General features: G+C 43.1%; 1 protein-coding gene and 1 long non-coding RNA gene across 2 annotated transcripts in view; both read right to left on the bottom strand.

Annotated features, from left to right (window-relative positions):
• Window positions 1-11604, bottom strand: part of LOC309861322 — a 168424-nt gene extending 156820 nt beyond the window's left edge. The window contains exons 1-2 of the long non-coding RNA XR_014309869.1: window positions 11491-11604; window positions 10103-11445 (exon numbers count right to left, since the gene is read on the bottom strand). This is a non-coding gene — a long non-coding RNA (uncharacterized lncRNA). The remainder of the gene's footprint in view (window positions 1-10102; window positions 11446-11490) is intronic.
• BASP1 (brain abundant membrane attached signal protein 1) overlaps window positions 1-21867 on the bottom strand; it is a 54648-nt gene that overhangs the window by 15080 nt on the left and 17701 nt on the right. The window lies entirely within an intron of this gene.

Genomic DNA, 21867 nt, shown 5'->3' on the forward strand with positions numbered 1-21867 from the left:
AGGAAATGAAAGCAGGGTGCAGGTGAACAGCTCACCTGGGACAATTATGTAATTACCCACCTGGACATGGGTACTGAGCCCAAGCGGGCTGCCTCACCTGAGGGGTCAGCCACCACGACAAATGGCCTTGAAAGATGGCTATGCTGTCTGTAGATGAAGATGGCAATGGAGAAAGTATGTATGTGAAAACCAGGAAGGTCCACTTGAGATTTTAAGAAAACCCTCTGGAGATTTAGGAGATGGGGAGGATGTATCTACCGGGCCGGGGGTGGGGGTGGTGGTAGAATGTAAAACTATAAGGGTCGTCTAACACAATGTTGGTATTTAGGTGGCAGAAAGTAGAACATGAGCTCTTAAAAGTAGCTGGGAAAGAAGGAAAAGTCTATGGCTCAGAAAGCAAAGGGACAGAGGACTTTAAGAAGCAGCCTGGAGGTTTTCTGTGCGGCTGCAAAGAAGTTAACAGAGATAGGACAGAAATTGTGCAATTTGATCTGGTGACGACTTGTCAGCTGCTAACTCTGGAGTGACCCAGGTAGAGGGGTGAGGACAAAGGTCTCTTAGGAAGGGCTCAGACAGTCTAGGAGGAGCCACAGACCACCCACAATGGTCAACATGAAAGAGTGCTGCTCAAGGAAGGGAGAAGTCAAGACAAGAATTTGCAATTTTGTCAAGATGGAGTTTACAAGGACTGGGAAGACCTGCAAATACCTAAGGGGAGATGGGAAAAGAAAAAGAATAAAGAAAGAAGCTCAAGTAGCAACAAGGAGGAGAAATCACTAATACTTCAACTTTCTGGAAGAGCCAGAAAGTTAGTCAAAAAAACCAAGTTTATTTACTAGACAGATGGGGAGGAAGAGAAAGAGGAGTGAGGGCAAATCCAAGTCCAACAGTGCGCCCAGACTCTGCATCCACTTCACTTTCTTTCAAGTGAATATGGTCAGTGTAATATATTCCAGAAAAAAGACTCACTAAGATCTCAGTAAGATCTTTCTACCGTAAATGTTAAATCATGAGCATCTGAAATAGTTGTTTATCTTTCTAGCATTTCGGGTCTGTATTTGTCTAGTCATTTATCTTATCACTTAGCTTCTTTCATTTAACAACATTTAGGATTTCTCAAGTTCAAGGAGGAAAAGGACAGACATTTCATCAACTAAAATGCTCAAGGACTAACACAGTGACCTCTAAATCTGGGGAGGTCTTACTGCGAAATGATTTGATGGGCAAAAGTCAAGCAACAATGCTTGCTTGCTGCATTATAAAAGGGCTTGGGACATGGGAATGCACGGCTGGGTCTCTAGACACAGATTCTCCGTGGAGATGTAAAAAGGACCTCAATTCTTCAGAACCACCTCGCCACACTTAGTTTTCCTGATCACGCAATCTGGTCTTGGGTCTTTAATGAGCCATCCGTCTGTGGTATTTACCAGAAACATCCCTCCTTACCTCATTTCTATTCTGTTGTATTGTGTAGGGAGTTTTACCAGTAGAACAGAACCAGCCTTACTTCAGCACTGATCTCAAAGGCTGTCTTTAAATTTATTCAACATAAATCTGAAAACCCCAGAACAAAGACTTTGTGTTAAGGTTAATCCACGATGGATGCCTGATAAGTATTGCCGACTTACTATACACCAAAGCATGCAATTTTCAAATTACAAACTTAAAAAAGGAAAGAACCACGAGTATAAATTCAGTTCTATAAACTCAGCATTCACTTAGCAGTAGATCTAAGTACGCTGAATTGTAACTGAAACGTCCGTTCCATTAAATGAGACACGGCCAAGTTCCAGAGATCCTGCATGATGGCCAATTCTATGGAGCTAGCTGTCATCTCGCCATCAGGGAGAATACACAAACCACTGCAGTAACACTGGCCAGATTATCTTTGAAGCTGCTGTATGTATACTGGAGAAACCATTTTTTTCAAAGTATACCTCCTATTGATTCTACAAAGCTTAACCATAAAACCGAACTGATGATGATGGCCCTATAAATCCAATAGATGATAGTTAAGCTTGTCTTTGAAAATCACGTTGACCAAATGCAGACCTTCGGCAGAGAGGGCTTTTTTCCTCCCGTTTAAAACATCCTGCCACTTGCAGCAAACACTATCAGAAAACATGCATTATTCATTCTCGTCAATAGTTAAATACCTTCCTGCGTCTGCTGCGGATTTGTATCATTATTTATGTGCACTTAACGAGCAGTCCTTTCAAAAGCCCTATTTCCAGCATGCTAACATTGGACTTGATAGGAATCACCTGTTCTTTCGATCAATAAAGCTGGTAAGTGAACCCACAACCAACTCAGGACATGCAAACTAAGATCACTCCTGAGCCACTCCTCCCATCCACAGACCCGGGAAAGTAATATGTCCTATCGCTGGGACTAATTTCAGACTCTCAAGAGAGAATTAAATAAAGCGCGGGGAAAAAACAAACAAACAAAAAAGGCTTCCAGAAGTTGAGATATTTTTGCAGCCTACTGGTCAACTAGACAGTCCATCCTGGGCTTGGAGCCATAAGAGACTCACTCAATGGAGCCTGCCGGACAAAGACTGACTGGTAGCCAAGGGAAGGAGGAGGTGCACCTCCTCAGGGAGTAACCGCAGTTCTATTTCCAGGATTTTCTATCTCCAGTCATAAAGGGCTGGTTCACACTTTTTATGGCCGCTTAAAATGGCCACATATTGACATTTTAATGTATCTTTTGGTTCTGGCACCAATAGAGAATGTAGTATTTCCAATTCTGAGGTGATTTCATATTTTAATCATTTTCAAGGAAAACCATTCTAAAGTATTATATACACGTCCTTGATTTTTTAACAAAGAATTTGCTTTTTGTCTTGATGTTAGGCTTTAGCACAAAACAAATCAGGGTTTAGTAAACCTTTGGGGAATTAAGAACGTATGTATTCATGCACAGATGAACGAGATTCTCTGGGTTTCAAGAGGCTACTACAATGCTGAGTCAATTTATTTTTAAGATTTGATTTATTTATTTGTGAGAGAGAAAGAGAAAGCACGCACAAGCAGAGGGAGAAGCAGGCTCCCCTACTCAGGAGCCCAATGCAGGGCTGGATCCCAGAATCCTGGGATCATGAATGGAGGCAAAGGCTGATGCTTAACCGACTGAGCCACCCAGGCATCCCTGTAATGTTGAGTTTAAACAACACAGTGTGACATTTAATGTGCTTTGTAATGTAGCCCCCCCAAATGGCAGTATATCCCCCCCCACACACACACCCCAAGCTGTGTCCCCTAGGTGTTTTATCTCCAGACCCTTATGGATCCCAAGCATCAACTTTTTTTTACAAGTTGACCTGGTAAACCTGAAGCCCGTGGCTCCAGGGCCACTCACTGAGCAACACAGACAGACGGGGTCTGCACCTTTTGACACTGAGTCACGGAAGGCTTTGCATCATCTGCATAAACTGAAACACGAAAATCCCAAGGACCAGCATGATTAAGGACTCCTACCTAGCAGGGTCTAGCCTAGAGGTAAGGGTGTAGAAAACAGGGTGGGATCAGCCCCAAGGAAGTCTCCTGGATCCTGAGCCATCTGAGTTTTCTGTGCTATCAGAATCAGGACTATGTCACAATAATCAGGACTTAGCGTCCCACCCAGAAACTCCCGGGCGGCCACCTGCTCCCACCTCCTCTAACCCCTTCATCCTTGACACTGTTCAGCCACAGAGGAGGCAGCCCGAAGAGAAGGGCAAGGCTTCTGCCCCAAGGGTGGGTTTTATCCATTGCAGAGAAGCCCCTAGGCCTCCACCACACCTCAGGGGCTCCTTTGTGGCTCCAGCAACTTCTGCCACAGGCTGGGGAAGAACACACACACTCCAGTAGCCAGAGGGCTCTGTCAACTCCCTTCTTAACAGAACTCAGACTTCAGTTGTGGTTCAAGTTTGCAGCCCTCCCTTGGAGAGGGTCCTGTTTTCAGAAGCATCCATTTTCTGTCCTTAGAAAACAGGTTTTCTCTTTTACTTCAAATGGACTTTCCTGGCTCACCCAGGAGTCCTGAGCCCCAATCTGATACCCTCTGTCAGAGAAACGTGGGCAACGGGTCAGCAGGCCAAGGCCGGCTATGTGAACTTGGACAAGGACGTTAGCCTCAGCAAACTCAACCTCCTCTTTGAAAGATTAAAAAAAGGGGGGGTGGGGGAGGTTGTTCATAGCATTAAACGAAGTATTTGCAGGACAGAGTACAGTTTGGTTCATGACACACAGTAGGTGTTCAGCAAATTTTCATTTACCTTCTTTTACCTTGTTAAAAAGAAAACCACAGGGCCCAAAGGGCATCACTTATGCTAGGCCAAGTCCCCAAACCAGGCCTGAACACCTAAGCTAACTGCAGTTTCAACCTCCCCTAGAAATGCGGGGTTACCCCATCAGCCAGGAATTTTCTGATCAGCACCAGTGAGGTCATCTGTCACATGGGCTCTCTCCACGCTGGAAGGAAGATGAAGTAATCCACAGGACAGGAGCAGCTCCTCTCCCCCAAGCTAAGGGAAGGTGACCTTGCCTGAAACAATCCTTTTCTTTTGCTAATACCGTCCTTGCCCACCCTCTTTCCTGTGAAAGCCTTCATTTTGTGCAATTCCTTGGAACTACCCCCCTACTTGCTAGATGGGAAACCGCCTGGTTCGTGAATCCCGGCAGGAACCCAATCAGATCTTTACATTTTTGTGCCTAAAACCATTTCTCAGTTCTGTGAATAGGTAACTTTGAATTTCAAGATGAAGTAAAACACAGGTGGATCAAAGTACTGCATTCAGAACAGGCAAACGCATGGAAATGGATTCAGTTACGGTCCAAATAATCACTTTCCGTGTAACATTTAAATCCTAGGTGAAAGCCTAAAATACTCATTACATAATCTGTAGATTTTAAGAGCAAGTAAATGTTACTAAAAGTGCAAAAACGTACAATGATAAGAACAGATGCCTCGTGTTGAGAAAAGATGAAGGCCAACTAGGAACACCAAATGACTAAGTGAGCCCAGTATATACGGGAACACGTTCCAGAAGAAAAAAAAAATGTCTCAAGAGGGGCTTTACAGCAACTTTGGGAAAGAGTGTTTTCCAAACTATGTGTATTTCCATCTTACTTGCTTTAGGTAGGTTGACAGGTTGTGGCAAAGGGCCACGCACAATACTCTGTTCTGCCCATTTCACCTGTCTGGAGTTCAGTCTTAGTTTTAAAATGGAAATATCAATAAACCTTTCTCCTAGAATATTTTATTTTCCATCACCGCTACAAAATAATTTACTCAAACACAAAGTAGAAGAATTACCAGATACCCTTCCCGAATCTTAGCATAAAATTCAGGCAAGAAGTCAGCCATTTCTTGTCCCCACCCCGAGCCCCCCCCCCCCCACAGGCTTAGAAAAAAGCCAGTCAAGGAAACAGACTGCCCAAATTCGTGAGCGGTTTCCTTGGAATTCGGGGGCCACTAGGGAAGAAGGCACTGCATTCCAAGCCACGCCAAAAGCACGTAGGGACTCGTCTGCTGACCAAATGCTAAATACCAGCCCTACACGCTATCGTAAAACCAACACCTTATCAGTGCCTCAGGAGAGCCCCTCCCGGGGTGTCCAAGCCACAACACACTGACCCCAATCACTCCCCTCAGAAACGGAAAGAACACCATTAACTGCATGATTTTGTGAACTTGAATCTTTAAACATGTGTTCAACTTGGGTTTGAATCTCATGATGGCTGATGTGAAGACAAGGTAAAATACAGAAAAAAATGAAACTTCCAATTTACAGCCTTGCCGAGGCTTGGACAGGCAGAGTGTGACTGACCTTCCCCCAGCAACTCAATGGCCTCCGTGTCAGCACTCTGCTAAAGGGCCCAATATCCAGGATCCTGTAAGTCTCCTTTAACATACAAAAATCCCCTTGGAAAATTCCTTTATCTCCTTCCCCACACGCACAAGACCCATGTTAGCAATCACCCTCCAAACACACAGCTCACATCTTCCATACATCTTAAAGGTCTCAGGATTCGGGTTTTACTAGACGTAACTACATGACCCCTCAAGGTCCTAGAAACCTTGCTTCCCAATTCCTTAGAGACCTATGCTATCCGTAACCCCCTCCCAACTGGCAAGCATATCATCAGTCCCTCCTTCCAATGCCAGTGCAACTTTTTATGCCCACAGGGCCGGTCTCCGTGCTTTAATTAAAATCACCTTTTATGCACCGAAGATGTCTCAAGAATTCTCTCTTCACGGTTCACTCCCAGACTCCAAAATCTCACATCAATGGCCACTACAAGCTGCTTATATTAAGCCATTTTTTTAATTCCCCAAGGCTTGGTTATTTCATTTTTGATATTAGTGACTATGATTATAACCCTTAGGTCTGTAACTTTAGACCTTTGTACAAATGTGCAATAATCAAGTGTGGACTGGATAAGACCGTATTGAGCACTCAAATCCACTTTCCCATTTGTTTCAGAACCACCACAAACACCCAGGCACAGTCCTAGGTTGACTCCGAGTTCCCAGAGGTCTCGCTAACCCACATTGCAGGAAAAAACGCCTCTTAAAAGTGGCCAAAGGTGAAATGCTAACCTGAGGGCTGGATTCTGACAGCATGGTTTTAAACAATTTTAGCAAGTACACTAAAATTAAAAGTCAATTATTTTGCAGAGTTAGAGTAGAAAATGCATAGGCAGTGGCCCACATATCTGCTAACGAGGCTCTCTGGGCTCTTTTAGGGATGCCTTTCAAATTTGTAGTGCCCGGAGATGTGGAACAAGGTGAGCGCGGCTAACATGGGGTGCTAAAGGCAAGGGCAGGAAGTCATGCTGATCCCGGAGACCTGAGGATTCACTCAAACAGGTACGAATTCCTTCTGATACAGACGAAGGATCCATCCTATGCACTCAACCCTTGTCTCCTATGTGGGGTACCTCTAGTTCCCAGTCTACAAACCTACTCCGGTCTGGAGGACATTGCTAAATGGTGATAGAGTGAGTGTTAAGTAATCCTGAAGTTTTGACAGATGTGTTTGAGGAGAGGTGTACTGTCTTAGTAAACAAGTCAAAGGCAAACATATAGTCCATTTAAAACAGAAGGCAGAAGCGACAGAGAAGACATTACTTAAAGTGACAAAAAAAATCTATCTGATTGATCCAAGCTAACAAAACTTGGCCTCAGAAAAGACTGAGACTTCCACTCCTCATTCCCACCACCAACCTTGCATCCCCACAACTTCCCACCCTGTAACACAATTCCGAGAAGTGGGTTACAAATTGCAACATTTCCTGATTGACACTAGGCATCAGTGTGGGGTAAGAGACTGGGGGAAGAGATTTCAAAACAGGAGGCAGCCTTAGATATGCACAGTACCACAGGTTCCCTAGGACTCTTAGATGTGAGGAGAATATAGAAGAAAAGCTTGGAAGCTTCCCTTGGAAGCGACTCATGAGTTGGTTTTAATGGAGAAAATCGTAGCATACTTAACTGTAGTATTAAGTGGACAGATTATTTTACAATGTCATGAACATGAGACCTAAAATAGATTAAGTTGAATCAAAGGGAAAGAGAATACTCATTAGGACAGCCCCTTCTAACCCCAGTGACTAGAGACACCTGTCCCACGCATCTCTGGACCTACATTCTTCTGTAAAACAAAGGGACTGAGCTAAATCTTCTTTAAAATCTGAGACATGTAAGACATCAATACAACAAATGCCAATAGAGAAAAAATCTACAGGTCCGAAACTATTTACATGTTTGAACAATGGGTCCAAAATATTAAATATATAAATAAAAGGTGAGAATAAATTATCATGGAAAATCAAAGCTATACCTTTAGTCAGCTGGAAGGCCACAAAAGATGCAGAGTGTGAATTAACGTGACCTCAGACTGCCCATAAAAGAGGGAGCATCCAACATCAGTTCTCAGAACACTGTTACTTTTTTTTAGCATCAACTGAAACAAAATGGCCAAGCTGGCAAATTCGAAATACAGACATCCAGCAGAGTTGGTGCTTTAAGATTTATTCTCTCCACCTTTACACCGGACCTCTTATCTACTGTAAGCCTAAAATGTCTTAGGAATCAGTGCCATGCATGACGTACAGTAAAAATTCATTATCCTAGATTACATGACTCATACTTTGTGACAACCCAAGTATGGGATTTGCAATTCTTCAACAAATTAAAAGAGAAATAAATGTAGGTCTTCAAAACTGTCACTGAGTTCTTGACTATCTTGACTGAGTACAGATTCACTACAAATGTAGCAGCTTTTATCGGAATGACTTCCTTCTCCTTACTCACAGGTTTATTCCCCTCATAAAGTAACTCTGAAAGTAGATGATGCTAAAATCCCAATCATTCTCTAAGCCAGGCAAAATGGAGTCTTTTGACTTAGAATTAGCAAGACTTGACCATCATGCGTGATTATCAGAGACTCTTCAGATTCCCAAATCCAAGCTCCAGCTCCTCCAGTCACTCGAACTTCGAGACCTTTTTGCACAAGGAGAAAATATTTTATTTCCACTAAGTCAGGAGGACAGCCAAAGGTCACACAGCTACTAGCACTCACAGGCCACGAGAGGGTATGTGGGTTAAAGGTGCCATCCTGTTGTGGGCCACCTGGGTGGTTCAGTCTGGTAAGAGCCCAACTCTTGACTCTTGATTTCAGCTCAGGTCATGATCTCAGGGTCCTGGGATCGAGCCCCGTGTCAGGTTCCCAGCTCAGCAGGGAGTCTGCTTGAGATTCCCTCTTTCTGCTCTTCCCCCAGCTCACTCGAGTCCTCTCTTTCCAATAAAAACAAATAAAATCTTAAAAAAAAGAAAAAAGATGCCATCCTGTATTACTGCAATGCATGCAGCTTGCCTGGGAGGGGCAGGGCGCTTTTAAAGGAACCCAAAAGGTGAACTAGAATTATTTTAACAAAAATCTGCTTTCTCTATTACAAACAAATGAGAACTAACAGCTGAAAAGAACAGAGAATCTGCTTATGATTCTTTACAAATTCATTATGCTCATTCTTCATAATCAGCACTAATCTGCATAAAAAATGCTAATGTCCTCTTAGTTGTTCTTTTATGAAAAAAGGTATTTCCCCTAAAAATCTAGTCTAGTTCAATTACTAAAAACTCTCAACAATGGTACAAATCAAAGGGCTGCAACTGGAACACATTGTAATATGCGAATTCACTTTACAATGCTTTTCCAAGATAGGTGTGGACATCTGCATAACACAAACCAAAAAACACCAGATGAACTACTGTTGAAGAATTTTTCTGTTCTTTGAAGCCTCCTGAATGCACTAGTGGTCTTCTGATCGGTGGGGAATAAAAGGATGAAAATTTGCCAATAGTGTGAGTATCCAAGCCTCCCCTTCTCCAGTCTTTAACACCACAGGTGTTGGGGTGCAGACTGATGGTGATCAGAGCAACTCAAGTCTCAGTTGGGTGATCAAGTGTCTACGTGATTTAGGGGTTGACTTGAAAGATGTAGACTACTTTGAGTGTTTCAGAAGGACTCTGGTAACTCAGAAATCTGTCCAGAGTACACAGGAGAAAATAAAACAGAGAATATGTATGACGGGAACTCCAAATTCCTACTTTGCATCTGTTCTCCCAGAATTACTGGCATTACACTTAACAAAAGATCACTACAGAGCTAAAGTCAATTTAAAAAACAAACCTAGCTAAGTATTTTTTGAGTTCTAGAAATAAGAAAAAGTAATTCACTATTTCCACAGTTTTGTCGAATGATTTTAGTTGCAGGATTAACAGCAGAAATTGTAGAAGTTAAGCATTCTTCTAGAGCAGGAGTCGGCAAACTAGGTCGCCTGCTTGTTGCTGAAAATAAGGTTTAATTAGAACACAGCCATGACCGTTCATTTACACACTGAGCTGTTTTCATCCTGCACAAACGGGCCTGAGTAGATCTGACAGAAATTGCATGGCTGGCAGAGCCTAAAACATTTGCTATCTGGTCCTTTGAGGAAAAGTTTGCAGGTCCCTGCTGAGCATGGAGCCAGATGTGGGGCTCGATCCCAGGACCCCGAGATCATGACCTGAGCCAAAGGCAGACACTTAATGGATTGAGCCACCCAGGCACCCCTGTCTAGTCTAAGACAAACACAAGTGACCAGTGACTCAGTTTTACTATCAGATGAGGATGCGATTGAAGTCTAAAAGGTGCTGCAAAGATCAATCACGCTCCTTTTGGTTTGCAGTAACATTATCAGTAAAGAAGATGGTCACAGGGGAATGTTTTAAGATTGGGAAACAAGACCATCATCGTCATCAACATAGTCACCTTCTTTTTTGTTTTTCTTTTCTTTCTTTTTTTTTTTTTTTTTTTTTTAATTCTCATCACTTTGTGTATTCTGAACACTGAGAGCAAAGAAACTTAGTTTGTAGTTACCAACACAGCACTTTCCAGGTCAAAAACTCCTGACAGGTCATCGAACCCCTCAGGAGGCATGCATGGGACTGAAGCACAAAATCCTGACCAGAATCAAAGAACGTGCTTGGTTTCCAACCCCTCAGTACCATCCCTTTCTTGTGCACGGCAAAGAGACGGCTGCCTAACCTGTGTATGCCTGGTTTTCAGATGCATAAAATGGGGATAATAATACCTTCCTGCGAGGGAAGATTTATTGAGAGAAGATCTATTAATAATTAAATGAGACAACAAAGACTTCAGTGCTCTTCTTGAACAGACAGCGTGGTCTTGTGGTGGAGCCCTTTATAAAATTAGATCATACCTAACCTTCTCTGAAGTTAATGCTTGTCTTTTGATGCTTCCATAGAATCAAACAATAGTCCAATGGTGAAAGTGAAGCTAAAAAAAAACAAAAAAAAAAAACCACCCACAGCCATTGGGACACCTGGGTGGCTCAGTTGATTAAGCATTTGATTTCAGCACAGGGTCGTGATCTCAGGGTTGTGAGAACGAGCCCCAAGTTGGGCTCCACGCTGGGTGTGGAGTCTGCTTAAGATTCTTTCTATCCCTCTCCCTCTGCTCCTCCCCGCCCCTCTAAAAAATAGTAAAAAAGAAAAACACAGCTACAGCTTCCCTCTGCAGACGGGTCCTTCTCATCTTCAGGCCTCAACCTTCTCTTTTCTGTCCATGACTTCCTTCAAAGATTCACGGAGGCATCACCCTTGGTGCTCATCACTTCATCTCTCTTGCTTTTCCTGAGAGATTCACCCACTTGCACAGCCTCAAGAGCCTTCAGGGATACTGGGGGTTCTTCCGTCTTGTGTCGATCGCTTACCCACTGTTCTTTCCTGAGCCACAAACTCCGCCATGCTGTGGTATACCAACGACCCAACATGGACATCCCTGGGTACCTCAAACTCAAGATTTCCCCCAAGTGAGCTTATCATCAACTTTCCCACATGCCTGAACCTACTCCTTTTCCTGCGTTCCCTATCCAAGAGTAGAACCACCATCTGCCCCACTGTGCAGGCAGAAATATGGGGGTTTTGTGGACCAACCTGCCCCACCAAGTTTTCCAACTGACTATGTCTTTCTTTTACTTAAATAGGTTCATGACTCCACTACTAAGTGCTGGGAAACAAAAGACAATCTCAAGTGTTAATAGGTACTTCTGAGGAAAAGAGAGCTCAGCATTCCAGCAGTCATTTTGAACCATGAGGGCAGAAGTCAACATACAGAGTGAAAGCTGAGAGACAGGAGCCCGGTACCCAGTGAACTGCCACATGAACCCTGCTGCCCATCTTTGGAATTTTATGTAAAAGAGAATTAAACTTCTCTGCCATTTTAGCCATTATAACTTAAAAACTTCCGCTCTATGCAAAAAAAAAAAAAAAAAAAAAAAAAAAATCTAATTCTACCAGTGTTAAATTTCTCAAAACCACTCTTTAAGCACCAAAAATTCAGGTTAAAATATCTCAACACATTTGGCAATAGAATTATTCATAGGAGGGCTCCTTCCCCACCTGACCATCTTTCCAACACATGCACTTCTCAACAATTGGTGGTCAGAACATGGTATCACCTGAAAATACCAAATCTGAATGAATTCACCACAAAGAATATTACTCGTCATGCAAAATAAATAGTAACAAAAATCAGGGTGATTTTTAATACTTACTGTAAGGGCAATGCAGCTAATGTCACAAAGTAGACATATTCATTGAAGAATACATGTCCTATAAAATGCAGTTGTTACGAAGAATAAAGTAACATTTTAGACAAGTGGAACAAACATCAAATTGACATGGGCCTATTTTTCTACGGATGGAGCAAAAAGCACTAGCAAGAGTTTTAGCAGTAAATAAAAGCAAAATGGAACCCTCAAAACACATTCAAATGAAAAGCCTTAGGGATGGTCCAAAAAGAGAGAGAGAGAGATGTGATTGTCAGTTTTAAGAAAATTAACAAAAGAGCAAGGTGCAAAGCAGGCAAAGATAGAGAAATGTTAGTACGTGAAAAAAAAGAGCCATTTACACAAAACACGAGAGAGTCGACACTGAAGGCTTAAAACTGTGTGTCACCAGTGATTTTAAGTAGGGCTTGAAAAAAAAGATGATGGAACTGCCTTACCACTGACAGAAGAGACTGAAGAAGCCTCTGGTAATGATCTGGCTTTGCAAATTCCATGTCAGTGAATCACATCTATCTAGACTTCTGCTTGCTGCATAGCTCAGGAGTGAACAGAAGACCCTGAACGTTGCAACGCAAGGAGGTCAACTCTGGACCTGCAGTTACATGCAGGAAGAGCAGATGGCTGCTTACCTTCGAATTCTCTTCTGGCTGAAAAACAAGGCTGTGCGAGTCTGACATCTGACACCTTGGCTTGCAAGGTCAAACCCACCCCCCAAGAGGTGAGGCGGGTCCAGGCCAGCAATAGGGAAGTCTCCTGCATCGTGGGGCCCCACAGGCATGGGGCAAGAGTGTCAGCTCTCAAGGGTCCTGTAAAATCTGAGTTTTGAGATCTCGAAGAAATAAAGCAGGGCGTCCAAAATATAAAGAGAAGGACTCCAGACTTGAAGCGTGGCCACAGATTGAATGCTCCCCCACCAAGCTCTTATGTTGAAACCTAATCCCCAGTGTAATGGTATTTGGAGGGAGGCCTCTGGGAGGTGGGTGTTAGGTCATGGGGGCGGGGGGGGGGGAGCCCTGATGGATGAGATCAGTGATCTTCTCAGACAGATCCAAAGAGCATCTGCCCCCTCCACCCCATGAGCTGAGGGCAAGAACAGAGTCCTCAATCAACCAGGGAGAGAGCTCCCACCAGACCCCGAATCTGTCGGTGCCTTGATCCTCGAAACCCCAGCCTCAAAGCTGAGTGAAATTAGCATTTACTGCTTAAGCCACTGACTCCAGAGCTGTCTGGAAGGGCTAAGACAAATGTTTACAGTAACAGTGATGCCATCGAGCTTCTACATATCAACACATACAGATCTATCGTTATTGCAAAATAAATTTAATCTGAGATGTGAATTTTTTAAAGTTTAATATAATGTGGTAAAAGGCCTCCATAATTAAGAGATGTTCAGATTTGTGGAATGGTGGTTTGGGGCTAGAAAAAAGGTAATCAAGGAACAACAATAGGAAAAAGAACTTTAAGAGCTTTAAGATACAGCTGTGATGTGGCACGTATTTTTTTTTTAATTTTTTATTTTTTATAAACATATATTTTTATCCCCAGGGGTACAGGTCTGTGAATCACCAGGTTTACACACTTCACAGCACTCACCAAAGCACATGCCCTCCCCCATGTCCATAATCCCACCCCCTTCTCCCAAACCCCCTCCCCCCAGCAGCCCTCAGTTTGTTTTGTGAGATTAAGAGTCACTTATGGTTTGTCTCCCTCCCAATCCCATCTTGTTTCATTGATTCTTCTCCTACCCACTTAAGCCCCCATGTTGCACGTCTTTTTATCCAGACGTTAGTCTTCCAGGGTCCTCTTGTTTAATGTGGGCAACCATAAACGTGCTTGCTTTAAGGCTCCGCGCTATCCTCTCGGCAGAAGGAAACTGACACGTACAGTGGAACTTGAGTTTGCAAGAACCCCTCAGTGACTGAAACTGGTCAGAGTCTGAACCTGGTTTTACAAATCCTCAGGTGTACACAATGAGAAGATTCCGTCATAGAAGACACCCTGCGCTGTCCTTCTGGTAATGATTACGAACCACCACCACTGCCCAGAGTACTGTCCAACGAGAGCTGGAGGTACTTTTTGAGTTATTCTGGTGAAAGGACCCCCTCACCCTGCCACCACTGAAATGTACACAGCGCAGTCAACCTAGAATTAACATCACACGTGCACTGAAATTCAAAATTTTGCCTTATCCATCATACAGAGCAAACGCCCGTGATAAAAAATAACTTCTTTTTTTAAAAGATCTTATTTATTTGACAGACAGAGATCACAAGGAGGCAGAGAGAGAGAAAGGAGGAAGGAGGCTCCCCGTGGAGCAGAGAGCCTGATGTGGGGCTTGATCCCAGGACCCTAAAATCATGATCTGAACTGAAGACAGAGGCTTTAACCCACTGAGCCACCCAGGAGCCAAAAAATAACCTTTAAAAAAAAAAAATAAAAAGAAAGTATGGTATGATCGTTTTCACTTCAGGATCAGCAGATTAGTAAGGTCCCAACGGACCTTACTAATTGTTGGTCAATTTCTCCAGGTACCAAACATCAAACAGGAACTTGTCTTTCCATCACAACAGTTTACAAACAGCGGCCAAATCGAAGTGTGTGCCAGAGAGACACTATTGCCATTTACAGTTGAAGAGAATTCCAACAAGATGACTACAGATAACCATCTAAAATTTATTTACCAGAGTATTTTTTATTTTTACACATATACCTGTTTATTTTAGTGAGCTCAACACCCAGTGCGGTGCTTGAACGCAAGACCCCAGGATCAAGATCACGTGCTCTACCAACTGAGCCAATCATGTGCTCCGTATTTACCAGAATGTTGACTAGCATGAAACCATCTGTTCACTATCCCAGGTCTGGGATATCTCAGACCTATTTGAACTGAAACAAAGTCCTAAGTAACTGAGGAACAAGACAAAGTAAGACTCATGACCCTGGGGTACTGCCCAGTCCATGGCCAAGAAAGCCCCGTGGTGGCCCAGATGCAGAGATTCCTGATTTCTCTGATCACTAATGCCTTCCCCCCCAGGAAAACAGTGGGCCACTGTTAAAGAGACCATAAAAATGCTAAATATTTTCCAAATCCTCTACTGTACACTTATCCCCTGATTCTCATAACACAAAGTCCACCAATTCTTTTAAGTTAAGTCTGGGACATATGACGGGCCGAGGACTGGGCGAGCCATTCTCACATACTTAATTCCAGCCACTGTCTTACATTGGAAGAGGTACAATTTCTTAAAATTAACTGAGGAGTTATCCCATCAAAGGCCAGCTTAAGTGCTGGGCGGGGAACTTTATAGGCCACATCAAAGTTGACTCCCAACCATGCCCACCTTTTGAAGGAGCACTCCCGATGATAAGGGTTACACCGTGGAGATCAGAGCACACGGAACATCCACCCAGTGGGCGGTCTGGTATTCAACGACTTCTTCCAGCTGAATGACGACAGAGTAACATTTATGTTTTTCAATCCCCTGCACCAACGAAAACATCACTAGAACTTACTTCTATGCAGGAAGTCAGAATCCACATCCTTTGGGGCACCTGTGGAACCCTTCTCAGTCTATGAGGCTGCAAATCAAAGGCCTCTCAGATCTGCATTTAGAACTTCAATCCAAGTAAGAATCCAACACTCAGAAACTGAAATGACTTTTATAAGGTGAGACAGGATGACTGATAGACGCTTAGTCCTTCTCTGCTAATGGTTGCTGCCAGAGCTCAGATCCCCAGAGACTCAGGGCTGGGGAGCAAAACGCAATTTGGGTAAAAGTCTTGTATGGAAGAGTTTGTAAAGTAAATTGTGGAAAAAGGCAATTAGGGAAGGAAACCCCTCTTTCACATTCCTGTTAAGTTACAAACAGCCTCACACACCCATGTCTAGTTACAGAAATGTGAGTTGACCCAAAGCATCGTACCGTTTCTTTAAGAGTAAGCTGTGCTTAAAGGAATTCAAATTAAATTAAATAGCAATAGTTGAAATAACCACCAGAATCCCATTCCGAAACTAAAAATCCGCCTCACGCTCACCAGCCTGCATGCAGTTTAGTCCTGGTTCGGGGGGGTTTTCTCCCCCAGCCGAGTCACCACACTGCGCTGGGGGTAGGGGGGTCCCCGTGCTGCTCTGTTAGTATGCACACGTCAATGAAATACGGGTGCACTGGCTCCCCATTGCCCTCACGGGGTTCAGTTTTCAACCTCGTTTCCAGGGTTGTCATGGCCACTGTGATCTAGAATTTCTACCTTTCCCAAAGGTCTTTTATGGGAAGGGTTCTGTTCTCGTTGATTGAGCTCAGACCGTCCTCTGAAGAGGCTAAGCCCATCCTCAAAGCGGGGACAAGTTGGGGCAATGTTATCTGGCTGCAAGACCTCTTCCAAATACTCCCCCCCCCCCCAGACGTATTTTATTTAGTTGAGAGAGAAAGACAGACAGCACAAGCAGGCAGAGGGGCAAGAGGAGAGGGGGAGAGAGAGGTCGAGCAGACTCCCCACTGGGTGTGGGACCCAATATACGTGGGTGGATCCCAGGACCCTGAGATCACGACCTGAGCCGAAACCAAGAGTCAGAGCCTCAACCCAGTGAGCCACCCAGAGGTCCCATCCTTCAAACGCTTCTGAGTATGATGAAGCTCTACTATGAAGCTATCTCCAAAAATTCTAGAAAGATTCTAGAAAACATCTAATCCCTTTCTAGACTCTTCTTGACATTTTTTTTTCCTCTATCCACACGTTTCATCCATACTATTCAACTTACCAGTAATTCACCACATTTCCCAGTTTTATGTACCAACTCTAAGAAAGCAAACACAAGCTGATGTACGTGTCTCACGTACATCGTTCTAATCCGGATGCTTCCAAAGGATCCATCCTGATACCAGCTGAGTTGTCCCACACGATGAATTTATTCCCCATGATCTCAATTCCTTCTTTCTCTCCTGGTCTCTTCTTCCCTCCCTTACCCCTTTATTTTTTGTCTTTTCTCACCTCAGCCAAGTTTTCTCTGTATTTTCCTAATTTAAGGAGACAGTCTGCCTAGAAGGGGGAAAAGAATTATGTAACTTTCTATGCAGAGCCTAGTAATTTCTAAAAGTCTATAAAATTATACGATTTATTTCTCATTCATCTCAGAATTTAGATTTGTACAGATTTATATATAAAATACGTATTCAGTATTTACACTTATCACTTATACAATGTGTATTAACAGTTTGAATATAATAGTGAAATCAAACAGTGTTAATGGAATAGCTCCACGGAACAATGATAAATACACTCCCCACTGTCAAAATGAGAGCGCAAAAAAATTGTTTTCTTTTTAAATTCCATTTTAATTTAAAAATAATTTTAATACTATTAATGTTAAATAAGGAAACAATTTAATGTAATTTATTTGATAGCCACTACAGGGGGAAATGTCTTACTTCAACAATGACATTTAACTACCTTTTAAAAAAACTGTCATTATAGTATCTTCAATGCACATCAATGCAAATACATATTCAATAATATGTCTCTATCAAGTCCTACTTGGGTTACAACATCACTTTAGTATCTGACAGTACATGCAACAGCAGTGCATGCGTGGTTAACTCAGAGTCCTCTATCACGAGTTCCCTCTTCCCTAAAATGTGGGTTGAGGGGACACCCCCCTAGAATTCAATGTTGGACCCCAGCTTGGCAGGAGTTACCAACTACAACACAGGTCCCCAGATGGTCACAGATGACAAATTACTAAGCCAGACTGTGTCTTCCCGACACTGGAGAACACTCTTAAATTCTATTCATGTTTAAGGGTCAGTACAATTTTTACCTGTACACACAGAGCAAAGCAAACAATAGTGACGGGAATATAAAATTCAGTGGAAGTTAAAGCAGCTCACTCCCAAGCATAAATCCAATTACACTAGCATGTGTTAAATGTTAAACACAAACACACCCCCCCACACAGTGCTGGACTAACCTTTCCTTTTACCATTCTGTCCTCCAGACCCTGGGAATATGTAATGTACAGATTTCTTATCAGGGGAGTATATACTGGAAATATTTAATATGCAGATTCCCATAACATGGAAACTTATCTTCTACTATTTGAGAACCTAAAATATCAATTAGAAATCTTGAACCCTGTTCACGGTGTACAGTGTAAGCATCTCTCTGCTAAGAATGCAAACCCAATTAGACCTCTTTCACGTCAAATGAGACACAGAAGTAACCCAAGGTAAGATGGTTGGAGGCAATGGCCTGAGCTGACGACGTTCACACAAATAAGGTGTGACCTGAGGATTTAAGTCCAGGTAAATGGACCACGACACACCCCTTCATCACCCAGGTGGAGGGACCAGGGGAGGAGCTGTCTGGGACACCAGCGGCTCTCAGGGAATCTCATGCAGAAGGCAGGCCACGGGCACTGGCTCTGCTCCAGCTGCCGGGCAGGATCTATGCGAGCTTAGGAATCTAGTTCATTTTCAATAACCGCACAACATGGACAGCACTTAAAGAGTAAAAGTTACCCAAATTAGAAGCAACAAAGTCAGTCTTCCTGCTGAATGGGAGTGCTCCCGCCAATTACTAGCATGGAGAGTGGGCCACGAAGGGCGAAGTCACACTGGCTGCATATACTCTTTCTTCCTTCTCTGTGTCAAAATTTCATCATCTGCGCAATGGGTAACAGCACCTACTTCATCAGGTGACTTTTCCTTAGCATGTCAGTCTTTGTAAAGCTTGGAACACTGCCTGGATGGCACATGGCAAGCCTGTGTTCAGTTGACCAAAAGGTTTTATTCTGTTATATTGCCATTAAAAGAGATTATAAAATGCTGTAAAATACTATTAAAAAACAAAATCAATCTCCGCAGTTTTTTGTCTTCCCTGTGATGAAGGTTTTACGCTGTCAGCTTAGAGTCGAAATCACAATAATCCAGGCTTTTTATTTAGCAGTCTGTGAAATTACATCTCTATTAACAGTTCCGACTACAGACTACAGACTGAAGGAAGAAAGGTAACCACCAGCACACCACGGGAGTGACATTTCCGAAGACTCCGCCACCATCACAGTAGTCAGCGGTAAAAGGGACTTCGAATAAGTACAAATTCACAGACTGGGGGGGGGGGGGGGGAGCCAGACTAGAAGAGCTTTGCCTCACAAACTAGAGCCTGGATTTTCAAGCGTGAGAGGACATTATGAGATGCACATATGCCGCACATATCTGAAATCCTAGATGGGCCCTAATGAGAAACAGCCTTGTTTTGCCAGTCCTTGGAAGAGAGACAGAGGAAGCTGTAATTTGGATCGACAGCCCGGGCTATCTAAACACATCCTTGGGACACTGAGGCCTCACCCCAGGATGAGTGTGAGGTCAACCATCACCACCAAACATATGGTCTTCTGTCACATGTACCAACACTAACCCATGTATTCAAACTCTGAATTTGGTGGCTTCACAAATGGTTTATCAAGCGGAAAAAACAAAAAACAAAAAAAACACTGGGGTGCCTGGGTGGCTCAGTGGGCCTCTGTCTTTGGCTCACGTCATGATCCCGGGATCCTGGGATCAAGCCCCGCATCGGGCCCGTTGCTGAGCGAGGAGCCTGCTTCCTCCTCTCTCTCCCTTCATCTCTCTCTGCCTGCCTCTCTGCCTAATTGTGATCTCTGTCAAATAAATAAATGAAAAATCTTTTTAAAAAATTATTTTTAAAAAAGGGAATGAGAGGCCTTTTCATATATGCTGTATTTCTTTCTAGGAGGAGCTAAAGGCCATGTGCAGTATTGTCACGTGTTGACAGATTATCCAGGTAAGAAGGTGATGGATGGTTCTATCTGTCAACTCGTTTACATACTGTTAGATAAAGCCAACTCCACTGGCTTCCAATATGGGTAAAATGAGCAAGCACTAAAGCAATCCTCCTTCCCTAGGCATTTATCAGACCTGGACACTCCTCACTAGGGTGGAAAGAGACTTAAAAGACACCAAAGATTACCAAACTTGAGCAGAAAGCAGGTGATTAACAGTTTACACTCAAACAGAAATTTCCACGTATTCTTTGAAAAGTCACTGTCACAACAATATTTAAATGCAATTCATACTGAGTCATGTTTCAACAGCAATACCGCTTATGTCACACTTCAGTATTTACCAGAAATTACGAACAGTTCCTGGTGCTAGAAAACAAGGTGACAAACCAGAGGTGGCGTGAGGCAGTCAGAGACACAGCAGGGGATGAAAAGGAAAAGGTGTGCCAAGGTCCAATGATATAAGGCCTGTGGCCACCCTCCAGCACGTCCAGTGGAGCCCACGTCGGGGGCAGGCAACCCTTTTTCCTTCTCGTTTTCATGGGATCCGCAGAAACCCCTGACCACAGAGCATCAAATGTTCAACACAGAATATTAAAGGTTTCGGCACACCGTTCTGAAGCTTGACATTCATCTCCATTAACACTTAACTACACGTTTCAGCAAATAAACATCAAATTATTCCCAAGATAAACACTGGTAGGTGTTAGTTGAAAGGGAGAGACGGGAGGCTCAAGCTTCGGCAGTTTCTTTGAAGTTTTATTTTGGTTTCAATAAAAACTCGGAAAGCCAGCTATGTAAACTGGGTTGGCTGGAAACAGCGACCACTCTTCCCGTGTAAGCAAACTGAAATGGCGAGAACCAAATGAATCTGCTAAGATTTTAAGGAGAAGGAAAAGTCCCGAGCTGTTCTTTTTAATTAAAAAAAAAAAAAAAAAAAAGGCAACTTCAATAAATAGAAAACAGAAGGGCTTCTGGACGACAGAGTAAGTAAATTCACACAAAATATTTCAAGTCAAAACCAAATAAAGTGGCAATCGAAGTGCCAAGTTGAAAAGACAGTAATTCCCCCCTAATAAGCCTTTACGGAACTACATAGCCTTCTCTCTCTCTCTCTCTCTCTCACACACACACACAAACACAGAGTGCTACGCTCTGGTTTGGGGACTCAAGTACCCCGACTTGAGAAAGCAGCATCAAGGAACCCCTCGCAAGAGTCAGGTGACAGAATCCTCATTCCCGTGGGTCCACACCTGTAATGCCTGCAAGTTGAACCACAGACTTCAGCAGTTTTCCTTCTCCAAAATGAAAACTACCCAAGTCACTAAGATCAAGGACTATGTAGTCTGTCTTTTACTTCAGAAAAGCATTCCAGATGAGCTCAAACGAAGGTTCTTCATGTCCCTAATCACATAACCTTATCAGTCCTTCAGTCTTTGTTTCAACACTTTCATGAAGAATCCTTGGGTGTTTCTGGAGTATGGCTGGGAGATTCCATGAACAAGCTTTCAAGTTCTACAGAAAAATCCCAGCCTTTGAAAATTTCAGGGGAATTACACAATAAGACACCAGCTTTTTGGATAACCAGAATTGTGATGTATTTGTATCAAGACTGCCTGTTAGCAATTTTTTCTTAAAATATCGACCTAATGGGAGGTGTGCATTAATCGTATTTAACTACTCAGCCTCTAGATACCAGAATCTATGACTTCATATAAATCTTCAATTCCTATTACTAAAATATTTGTTTTTTCTTAAACAGGTTTTTAAACTGAACCCGTAAGACCCACTTTCAGAATATATTAAGCAGCCACTTAACGATTTAGGACAGAACGTTAACACAAAGGAACAACTGATTTCCTATTTACCAGCCGGGAAATTAGCTCTCTGAATAATGTGCCCAAGATCACCACCAATGTATACACTGGTTTAATACCTGTAATAAGA

The sequence above is a fragment of the Mustela nivalis genome, assembly GCF_964662115.1.
Source record: "Mustela nivalis genome assembly, chromosome: 3".
NCBI classification, from domain to species: Eukaryota; Metazoa; Chordata; class Mammalia; order Carnivora; family Mustelidae; genus Mustela; species Mustela nivalis.